Source organism: Ranitomeya imitator, chromosome 7 (genome assembly GCF_032444005.1).
Source record: "Ranitomeya imitator isolate aRanImi1 chromosome 7, aRanImi1.pri, whole genome shotgun sequence".
In the NCBI taxonomy this organism is placed as follows: domain Eukaryota; kingdom Metazoa; phylum Chordata; class Amphibia; order Anura; family Dendrobatidae; genus Ranitomeya; species Ranitomeya imitator.
The window spans coordinates 225,419,840-225,432,082 of record NC_091288.1 but is presented as its reverse complement, the minus strand read 5'-3'; positions in this window follow the sequence as shown (position 1 = coordinate 225,432,082).

Below are 12,243 nucleotides of genomic sequence, written 5' to 3'. Positions count from 1 at the left end.
AGATTCAGCAAAGTGAGGCCCGATACTCTAGACAGAACGAGGATAGGAAAGATAACTTTGCGGTCTACACAAAACCCTAAAGAAAACCACGCAAAGGGGGCAAAAAGACCCTCCGTACCGAACTAACGGCACAGAGGTACACCCTTTGCGTCCCAGAGCTTCCAGCAAAACAAATAGACAAGCTGGACAGAAAAAATCGCAACAAATAGCAAAGAAGCACTTAGCTATGCTGAGCAGCAGGCCACAGGAATGATCCAGAGATACACAAGTCCAACACTGGAACATTGACAGGAAGCATGGATCAAAGCATCAGGTGGAGTTAAGTAGAGAAGCAGCTAACGAGCTCACCAGATCACCTGAGGGAGGAAACTCAGAAGCTGCAGTACCACTTTCCTCCACAAACGGAAGCTCCCAGAGAGAATCAGCCGAAGTACCACTTGTGACCACAGGAGTGAACTCTGCTACAGAATTCACAACAGACCTCATGCTCAGGAGCTGGAGTATAGAAGACACTGGGGACCTCATGCTCAGGAGCTGGAGTATAGAAGACACTGGGGACCTCATGCTCAGGAGCCGGAGTGCAGAAGACACTGGGACCTCATGCTCAGGAGCCGGAGTGCAGAAGACACTGGGGACCTCATGCTCAGGAGCTGCAGTACAGAATACACTGGGGATCTTGTGCTCAGGAGTCGGAGTACAGAATACACTGGGGAACCTCGTGCTCAGGTGCAGGAGTACAGAATACAATGGGGACCTCATTCTCAGGAGCCGGAGTACAGAATACACTGGGGACTTCGTGCTCAGGAGCCGAAGTACAGAAGACCCGGGGGACCTCATGCTCAGGAGCAGATGTACAGAATACACTGGGGAACCTCATGCTCAGGTGCAGGAGTACAGAATACACTGGGGACCTCATTCTCAGGAGCAGCAGTACAGAATACACTGGGGACCTTGTGCTCAAGAGCTGGAGTACAGAAGACACTGGGGACCTCGTGCTCAGGAGCTGGAGTACAGAAGACACTGGGACCTCATGCTCAGGAGCCGGAGTACAGAAGACACTGGGGACCTCGTGCTCAGGAGCCGGAGTACAGAAGACCCGGGGAACCTCGTGCACAGGAGCTGGAGTACAGAATACACTGGGGACCTCATGCTCAGGAGCCGGAGTACAGAAGACCCGGGGGACCTCATGCTCAGGAGCAGAAGTACAGAATACACTGGGGAACCTCGTGCTCAGGTGCAGGAGTACAGAATACACTGGTGACCTCATGCTCAGGAGCCAGAGTACAGAAGGCCCTGGGGATCTCGGGCTCAGGAGCCAGAAAACAGAAATCCCTGGGGACCTCATGCTCAGGAGCAGGAGTACAGAATACACTGGGGATCTCGTGCTCAGGAGCCGGAGTACAGAATACACTGGGGACTTCGTGCTCAGGAGCCGAAGTACAGAAGACCTGGGAGACCTCATGCTCAGGAGCTGGAGTACAGAACACACTGGGACCTCATGCTCAGGAGCTGCAGTACAGAATACACTGGTGATCTCGTGCTCAGGAGCCGGAGTGCAGAAGACACTGGGACCTCATGCTCAGGAGCTGCAGTACAGAATACACTGGGACCTCATGCTCAGGAGCTGGAGTACAGAAGACACTGGGACCTCCTTCTCAGGAGCTGGAGTACAGAAGACACTGGGACCTCATGCTCAGGAGCTGGAGTACAGAAGACCCGGGGTACCTCGTGCTCGGGAGCCGGAGTACAGAATACACTGGGGACCTCGTGCTCAGGAGCTGGAGTACAGAAGACACTGGGACCTCATGCTCAGGAGCTGGAGTACAGAAGACCCGGGGTACCTTGTGCTCGGGAGCCGGAGTACAGAATACACTGGGGACCTCGCGCTCAGGAGCCGGAGTACAGAAGACACTGGGGACCTCGTGCTCAGGAGCCGGAGTACAGAAGACCCGGGGAACCTCATGCACAGGAGCTGGAGTACAGAATACACTGGGGACCTCATTCTCAGGAGCAGGAGTACAGAATACACTGGGGACCTCATGCTCAGGAGCCGGAGTACAGAATACACTTGGGACCTCGTGCTCAGGAGCCAGAGTACAGAAGGCCCTGGGGATCTCGTGCTCAGGAGCCGGAAAACAGAAATCCCTGGGGACCTCATGCTCAGGAGCAGGAGTACAGAACACACTGGGACCTCATGCTCAGGAGCTGGAGTATAGAAGACACTGGGACCTCATGCTCAGGAGCAGGAGTACAGAAGACAATGGGACCTCCTGCTCAGGAGCTGGAGTACAGAAGACCCGGGGTACCTCGTGCTCAGGAGCCGGAGTACAGAATGCACTGGGGACTTCGTGCTCAGGAGCCGGAGTACAGAAGACACTGGGACCTCATGCTCAGGAGCTGGAGTACAGAATACACTGGGACCTCATGCTCAGGAGCAGGAGTACAGAATACACTGGGGACTTCGTGCTCAGGAGCCGGAGTACAGAAGACCTGGGAGACCTCATGCTCAGGAGCAGGAGTACAGAATACACTGGGGACCTCGCGCTCAGGAGCAGGAGTACAGAATACACTGGGGACCTCGCGCTCAGGAGCCGGAGTACAGAAGACTCGGGAGACCTCATGCTCAGGAGCCGGAGTACAGAAGACACTGGGACCTCATTTTCAGGAGCCGGAGTACAGAAGACACTGGGACCTCGTGCTCAGGAGCCGGAGTACAGAAGACACTGGGGAACCTCGTGCTCAGGCGCCGGAGTACAGAAGACACTGGGGATCTCGCGCTCAGGAGCCGGAGTACAGAATACACTGGGGAACCTCGTGCTCAGGCGCCGGAGTGCAGAATACACTGGGGACCTCGTGCTCAGGAGCCGGATTGCAGAATACACTGGGGACCTCATGCTCAGGAGCAGGAGTACAGAATACACTGCGGACCTCATGCTCAGGAGCAGGAGTACAGAATACACTGGGGACCTCATGCTCAGGAGCCGGAGTACAGAATACACTGGGACCTCATGCTCAGGAGCCGGAGTGCAGAATACACTGGGGACCTCGTGCTCAGGAGCCGGAGTACAGAATACACTGGGGACCTCGTGCTCAGGAGCCGGAGTACAGAATACACTGGGGACCTCATGCTCAGGAGCCGGAGTGCAGAATACACTGGGGACCTCGTGCTCAGGAGCAGGAGTACAGAATACACTGGGGACCTCATGCTCAGGAGCAGGAGTACAGAATACACTGGGGACCTCATGCTCAGGAGCAGGAGTACAGAAGACACTGGGGATCTCGTGCTCAGGAGCAGGAGTACAGAATACACTGGGGACCTCATGCTCAGGAGCCGGAGTGCAGAATACACTGGGGACCTCGTGCTCAGGAGCAGGAGTACAGAATACACTGGGGACCTCATGCTCAGGAGCAGGAGTACAGAATACACTGGGGACCTCATGCTCAGGAGCAGGAGTACAGAATACACTGGGGACCTCATGCTCAGGAGCCGGAGTGCAGAATACACTGGGGACCTCGTGCTCAGGAGCAGGAGTACAGAAGACACTGGGGATCTCGTGCTCAGGAGCCGGAGTACAGAATACACTGGGACCTCATGCTCAGGAGCTGGAGTACAGAATACACTGTAAGAGGGTGAACTGTAGTCCCACTGAGAGGGCACTAGGACCCTGTGGTTTTTGCCTATTGCAGAAGAGAACAGACCGTGCAAAACTCCCAGAGACAATGTGTGCTGCTGGGTGGGGTCTAGTGTCTCGGGTGTAAAGTGAAACTTGGAAGTGAGAGCTGAGAGAGAAAAAGGCGGGAAGCAAAGGCAGAAGCTGCTGTGATATCTTAAAGAGAGACTGTGTGGATTTACTGCAAGTGTTTTTGGAGGAAAAGAAGCTTTTGAGAGACTTTTTGTTGCTAACGTTCCCCTGGAGAAGAATTAACCTTTTGTTTAACTCTGTGAGAGACTTGTGTGGCTAACGTTTCCTGGAGAGGAGTTAACCCTTTATTTAACAAAAGACTGAGACTTTACTAAGAACCCAGTACGTATTTGGAAGTCTGTGGATTCCCTGTGCATTGAGTGGAGAACCAAGTCTGGACAGACGGCTGATACAGAGACGGACGGATTGTCGTGGAAGCATTCCTAGGAGCTACAGAAGCAGAGACTACATCGTGAGACCACTAATTAAGTCCCCGGCGTTTGGGCTCAGCATCGGCCGACAAGAAAAGAGGAGCTTGCTGTAACTTATTGGCGCTGAAGATATGAACTGGCTACAGCCTCTGCGGATTCCTGCCTGAGAGGAAATCCATCTCAGGATGCGGTACCATAGTTATAGATACCCGGGTATCTCTGCTCAGAGTGTTAAGTTGTTACTTTAGAGGTGTATCTTATATTAGAGTTGTGTAAGTTATACTCAATGTGCCATTCCAGGGGCTCCCTTAATAACACTACATTCAATTTACACTTGTTCCTGTTTTTAGTTGCCTGTTAGGTAAATTTCTTACTAGTCTGTTGTAGTACACAGTTCTCAGGAGACCTTGGAGTGGCACAGTGATTTCAGCTGCTGCTGAATTAGTGTATCTTTGGGGTGCATCTGCCTTAATATTCTCCATATTACCTTGATTAATTTGCCTTTGAGTAAATACCGTTGGAGATTTCTGCCTTGGTCTTGGTTTGTGACTCACTGGATCTTATTCGGACCTCTGGTCATTACATTTTTGGCGTAGTCGGCAGGATCCAGTGTTTGTCATGGACGAGGGCGAGGGTGGAAATGACCCCGCTGTATCCGCATCCTCCTCAGGGGTTGGGGTTCCCTTGGCAGCCGCTGCGACTCCGGGAGGGTATGTGCCTGTAGGGGCTTTACTTCAGCACATGCCGAAATACGATGGGCGCAATATGGCGTTGCAAGATTGGGCTGAGAGAATCCGGAGTATTCTGCGCATGTGTAATTTGACCCCCGCGTTACGCGCTGAGCTGGCATTAAATGCACTGGAGGGTGATATTAGGCGTATGGTGATGGTGCGCCCAGAATCAGAGAGGGATACATTAGAAAAGATTTTGGAACTGTTAGAGGGGAGTTTGGGGGGCCGAGCGCGCGTGGCCCAGCTTCAGTCCCTATTCTTTAATCGTCCCCAGAGAGAGTGTGAGTCCCTGATGCAGTACTCTAATATTTTGCAAGAGATGTTGAATGAGATGCAGCGACTAGACCCGGGGGCCATGGGGGCGTTCCGGGAGGTAGACCGCTTGCTCCGGGACCAATTCATCACCGGTGTAGCCAATAGACTTCTCCGGGACAAACTGTTGGAAATGGCCCGGGTTGCACCAGAGTTATCTTTCTGGCAGATTTACCGAGCTGCAGTGGAAAGGGAAGAGAAATCGGCCTATGTTCCCGAGGGGTCAGTGAACAGTGCCCAGCTGGAGGAAGGTGGTTCATCAGGGTCGGGGGGAGAGGGGCTGGTAAGCGTGGTACAAGCTCTGCGTGCTGAGGTGAAGGAGTTGAAGCTGAAATTGTCTCAACTGACAGTTGATCCCGCCTCTACCCCCTCGCGGGAACCTCCTGCCTCACCCCCTGGAACGGTGACCCCGCAAATGGCCAGGTCGTCCTATCAGAATGAGTCAAGCCCTCGCCCACGAGGAACAATCACCTGCTGGAAGTGTGGCCGCCAGGGACACATCTCGCGTTACTGCCGGGCGCTTACAGCCCCAGAAACCCCGTCGCCGGCTTTAAACTTCCGGCCGCTGCCATGAGAGGGCAAGCAGCAGCGGCCCCACCCACACAAAGCCCTCGACGGAATGAACAAGATTTGTTTGCATGTAGTCCAGTGATAGAAGCAGAGTTTGAAGGGCGGAAGATGAGGTGCTTGGTTGACACGGGATCCGAATGTACTATAATGCCTCTAGAAGTATATGAGAGATACTTCAGTCGACTAGTGATTCCAGAGGATGGCCGAGTGATACGACTGACCGCCGCAAATAATGGTCAATTGTCAGTAAAAGGGATCGTGTGGATGCAACTAAAAATGTTTGGTCAAGAGCTGGGGCAGAAAGGGGTAGTACTGGTGGATCACCCCCCTAGAAGAGGGATGGAAGTGACGCTCGGAATGAACGTGCTGCGAGATTTGAATCACCAGATGTATGCCAGTGAAGGACCCCGATACTGGGCCCGTGCGACAAGACACCGACCCACACAGAGAATTCTACACCGTCTAGTGCTGAGTTGCGACTTGCTGAAAAGTGCGGTCCCAGGTGGCCGGGTGGGCCGGGTCCGAGTGACTTCGAGGGCCCCGATCCTGCTGGGACCCAGACAAGAGGAACTCTTAATGCTGCCTGTGGGAGCTGCACAGAGATTGAATGGGCTTGAAGTGCTACTTGAGCCCGCCCGAGAGGGTTCCTCATTTGCCAAGGTACATGTGGCCCGTTCTTTGGCGATTGTGAAGAATGGACGAGTACCGGTCCGATGCATCAATGTTTTAGATGAAGCTGTTGCAATTCCCGCTGGGACCATACTGGCTGAACTGTTCGTACCGGCAGAGAAGGTGCCGGAAAATGCAGGGTTCGAATTGCGACCAGACCAACAGTCATCCTGGACATTCGCGGTCGAGGTAGGCCGGACTGAACCTCCTACGGAGGAATGGAATGTTCATGTGATCATGGAGCAGATGGGAGTGGATCGGGAGAAGCTGACCCCCGTGCAGTTGGAGCAGTTGGAGAGAGTTTTGTGGGAACATTAAGAGACCTTTTCCCGACATGGAGAGGACTTCGGGTGTACCCAGACGATTGAGCATGAGATTCCAACGGGGGATACTCCACCCATTAGAGAAAGATATCGCCAAATTCCTCCGGCGCTCTATCAAGAGGTGAAGAGCATGGTGGCCAGTATGCTGGACAACCAAGTGATCCGAGAGAGCCGGAGTCCCTGGGCGGCCCCTGTAGTCTTGGTCCGCAAGAAGGATGGGACACTCCGATTTTGTGTGGACTATCGGAAATTGAATGCCCACACCGTACGGGACGCCTATCCTTTACCCCGTATTGAAGAATCCCTGTCGGCCCTGGGTCGGGCCAAGTATTTCTCAACGTTGGATTTGGCAAGCGGGTACTGGCAGGTCCCAATGGCTGAAAAAGATCGGGCCAAGACGGCGTTTGTATTGCCAATGGGGCTCTTTGAGTTCAACCGGATGCCCTTTGGCCTCGCTACCGCCCCGGGAACCTTCCAACGCCTGATGGAACATTGCTTGGGTGATCTAAATTTTGAATCAGTCCTGATATATTTGGACGACATTGTGGTGTTCGGAACCTCATTTGAAGATCATCTGGAGAAGCTGCGTCAAGTTCTCCGGCGGCTCAAGAGCTACGGCCTGAAAATAAAGCCAAAAAAATGTCAGCTGTTACGAAACCAGATTGAATATTTGGGGCATCTGGTGACCCCGGACGGGGTACTACCTTTAGCCAGTAAGATTAAGGCGGTACAAGAGTGGCCACCTCCTTGTGACCTGCGAGAAGTGCGGGCCTTCCTGGGCCTAGCAGGATACTATCGGCGGTTTGTGCCTAAATTCTCACAAGTGGTGAGTCCCTTGAATAAACTTTTGAGAGGGACAGCGCTGGGTCCTCGAAATCGCCCCATTCCATGGGGGCCCCTACAGAAAAAGGCATTTGATGGAGTGAAAACCGCCCTAACGAGTGCCCCATTGCTGGCCTACGCCCGGTTTGACACCCCTTTTTTGTTGTATACCGATGGTAGTCTTCATGGGTTGGGGGCAGTACTAGCACAGGTGCAGGACGGCCGAGAACGAGTGATTTCTTATGGCAGCAGATCTTTAAGAGACTCCGAGCGAAATCCGGCTAACTACAGCTCATTCCGTCTGGAATTGCTGGCCCTGGTGTGGGCAATGACAGAACGCTTCGCCGAGTATCTAACAGGAGCTGAGGTGCTAGTCATGACAGATAACAACCCGCTAGCTCACTTAGAGAATGCAAAACTGGGGGCGTTGGAGCAGCGGTGGGTCGCCAGACTGGCCAAGTTCAATTACCGCATTAAATTTCGCTCTGGTCGAGAGAACAGCAATGCAGATGCATTGTCAAGAGTGCCCCTTGGGTCATCCGGGGAAGATGTTGATGAACAACTTGAGGATACTGAAACTCCAGCTTTGGGGCAAATACCTATCTTCCAAAGTGTGGTACACTCAAGTGGGGTGGCCACCGGGATGCCCTGTGTCCTGGGTAAAACACCCTCAGATTGGACAAGAGTCCAGGATGAGTGTCCGGACGTTGCACTTGTGCGCCGTTGGGTACAAAACAAGGCCTGGCCCAGTGCAGAGGACAAGGCTCAGTTGTCCATGGAAGGAATGAAACTCCTTCGACAATGGGATAAATTGTGTGTGGAACAAGGTCTTTTGTATCGTAAGGTGTACCTGCCATCGGAGCTGCAGCATCGGTACCAACTGATAATTCCTGTGGGGATGGGGCCGGTGGTCGCTCGTGAGGCGCATGAGAAGGGGGCCCATTTTGGAAGTGAAAAGACACTTCAGTGGTTGCAGCGAGTCCTCTACTGCCCTGAGTTGGGAGGGATGGAGGCCGACGCGTGTCGGCAGTGCCGAATTTGTGGGCTCAACAAAAGCCCTGAGCAGCGGGCTCCCACACAGTCTATTAAGACTTCAGCTCCACTGGAACTACTCATGATTGACTACGTGTTGATAGGGTACTCTACATCAGGGTACTCCTACTGCCTGGTGATGACAGATCACTTTACCAAGTATGCTGTAGCGGTGCCGACAAGAGATCAGACGGCCAAGTCGGCGGCTGAGGCAGTGTGCCGACATTTCTTCCAAGTGTTCGGGTGTCCGCAGAGAATACATTCAGATCAAGGGGCCTGCTTTCAGGGGACACTGATGAAAGAGTTGCACCAGCTCTATGGTATCGAGCAGTCGAGAACAACGCCTTACCACCCTCAGGGTAACGGGGCGTGTGAGCGTTTTAATCGGACCCTGTTGCAAATGTTGAGGTCCTTAGAGAGTCAGCAACAGACATGCTGGCCTGAGTATCTCCCCGAATTGATGTGGGCTTACAATAACAGGGTGCACAGTACTACTGGTTACTCACCACACATGTTGATGTTTGGTAGACCTGGCCGAGACATTGAGGATTTGAGCATGCCAGATCCCTCCTCCGCCCCCCTTCGGACTGCATCCGAGTGGGTACGAGAGCATCGGCGGCGGTTGAGGGTGGTGCATCAGGTGGTGGGTGACCGCCTTCGCCAGGTGGTCCATAAGGACACGCGACCTGTACAAACAGAGCTGTTCTCTCCGGGAGACAGAGTGTTGGTGAGGACAAAACGACGGTCAGGAAAGCTGAGTGACCGATGGGAGGCGATACCGTATCTGATAAAAAAACAGGTGAACCCTGAGATTCCAGTGTACGAGGTCGAACCGGTGGGGACAGGGGGGCCAACCCGTAATTTGCATCGTAACATGTTACAGCGGTGCTGGTTTGAAGATTCGGCGCCTACCCCCCTAGAGCCAGAGGCCATGTTTCAAGGGGCGGAAGCTCTGAATGATCTTGAGTTTGATGGTGTGCTTACTCCTGCGCCTGCTTATTTGCCCCCTGTGACCGATCTGGCCTCGGGTGATGAGAATGTTGGGGATATGGAGGATGTTGTTGAGGAGAGTGCATCAGGTCAACTGCTTGGTCCTGACGCTGTATCACAGGACATCGAGCCGCAGGAGGAGACAACTCCACTTACGCCCACTGACACGACCATGGAAGAGACTCTAGCTCCCTCTAAGGTCGCACCTGTTGATGTAGGACTCAGGAGAACTACACGATCTACGGCAGGAATACCGCCTCAGCGATATGCTCAAGATGAATTTGAGTGGGAAGGTATGTCGAGGACGCCAACCTCTAGTGGGGTGGCATGTAAGAGGGTGAACTGTAGTCCCACTGAGAGGGCACTAGGACCCTGTGGTTTTTGCCTATTGCAGAAGAGAACAGACCGTGCAAAACTCCCAGAGACAATGTGTGCTGCTGGGTGGGGTCTAGTGTCTCGGGTGTAAAGTGAAAGTAGGAAGTGAGAGCTGAGAGAGAAAAAGGCGGGAAGCAAAGGCAGAAGCTGCTGTGAGATCTTAAAGAGAGACTGTGTGGATTTACTGCAAGTGTTTTTGGAGGAAAAGAAGCTTTTGAGAGACTTTTTGTTGCTAACGTTCCCCTGGAGAAGAGCTAACCTTTTGTTTAACTCTGTGAGAGACTTGTGTGGCTAAAGTTTCCTGGAGAGGAGTTAACCCTTTATTTAACAAAAGACTGAGACTTTACTAAGAACCCAGTACGTATTTGGAAGTCTGTGGATTCCCTGTGCATTGAGTGGAGAACCAAGTCTGGACAGACGGCTGATACAGAGACGGACGGATTGTCGTGGAAGCATTCCTAGGAGCTACAGAAGCAGAGACTACACCGTGAGACCACTAACTAAGTCCCCGGCGTTTGGGCTCGGCATCGGCCGACAAGACAAGACAAGAGGAGCTTGCTGTAACTTATTGGCGCTGAAAATATGAACTGGCTGCAGCCTGTGCGGATTCCTGCCTGAGAGGAAATCCATCTCAGGATACGGTACCATAGTTATAGATACCCGGGTATCTCTGCTCAGAGTGTTAAGTTGTTACTTTAGAGGTGTATCTTATATTAGAGTTGTGTAAGTTATACTCAGTGTGCCGTTCCAGGGGCTCCCTTAATAACACTACATTCAATTTACACTTGTTCCTGTTTTTAGTTGCCTGTTAGGTACATTTCTTACTAGTCTGTTGTAGTACACAGTTCTCAGGAGACCTTGGAGTGGCACAGTGATTTCAGCTGCTGCTGAATTAGTGTATCTTTGGGGTGCATCTGCCTTAATATTCTCCATATTACCTTGATTAATTTGCCTTTGAGTAAATACCATTGGAGATTTCTGCCTTGGTCTTGGTTTGTGACTCACTGGATCTTATTCGGACCTCTGGTCATTACAACACTGGGACCTCATGCTCAGGAGCTGGAGTGCAGAAGATACTGGGACCTCATGCTCAGGAGCAGGAGTACAGAATACACTGGGGACCTCATGCTCAGGAGCCGGAGTACAGAAGACACTGGGGATCTCGTGCTCAGGAGCAGGAGTACAGAATACACTGGGACCTCATGCTCAGGAGCCGGAGTACAGAATACACTGGGACCTCATGCTCAGGAGCCGGAGTACAGAAGACACTGGGGATCTCGTGCTCAGGAGCCGGAGTACAGAAGACACTGGGGATCTCGTGCTCAGGAGCAGGAGTACAGAATACACTGGGACCTCATGCTCAGGAGCTGGAGTACAGAATACACTGGGGACCTCATGCTCAGGAGCCGGAGTACAGAAGACACTGGGGATCTCGTGCTCAGGAGCAGGAGTACAGAATACACTGGGACCTCATGCTCAGGAGCAGGAGCACAGAAGACACTGGGGACCTCATGCTCAGGAGCAGGAGTACAGAATACACTGGGACCTCATGCTCAGGAGCCGGAGTACAGAATACACTGGGACCTCATGCTCAGGAGCCGGAGTACAGAATACACTGGGACCTCGTGCTCAGGAGCTGGAGTACAGAATACACTGGGGACCTCATGCTCAGGAGCCGGAGTACAGAATACACTGGGACCTCGTGCTCAGGAGCTGGAGTACAGAATACACTGGGGACCTCGTGCTCAGGAGCCGGAGTACAGAATACACTGGGACCTCATGCTCAGGAGCCGGAGTACAGAATACACTGGGACCTCATGCTCAGGAGCCGGAGTGCAGAAGATACTGGGACCTCATGCTCAGGAGCCGGAGTACAGAAGACACTGGGGACCTCATGCTCAGGAGCTGGAGTGCAGAAGATACTGGGACCTCATGCTCAGGAGCTGGAGTGCAGAAGATACTGGGACCTCATGCTCAGGAGCTGGAGTGCAGAAGATACTGGGACCTCATGCTCAGGAGCCGGAGTGCAGAAGATACTGGGACCTCATGCTCAGGAGCCGGAGTACAGAATACACTGGGACCTCATGCTCAGGAGCCGGAGTACAGAAGACACTGGGACCTCATGCTCAGGAGCCGGGTACAGAATACACTGGGGACCTCATGCTCAGGAGCCGGAGTACAGAATACACTGGGACCTCATGCTCAGGAGCCGGGTACAGAATACACTGGGGATCTCATGCTCAGGAGCCGGGTACAGAATACACTGGGACCTCATGCTCAGGAGCTGGAGTGCAGAAGATACTGG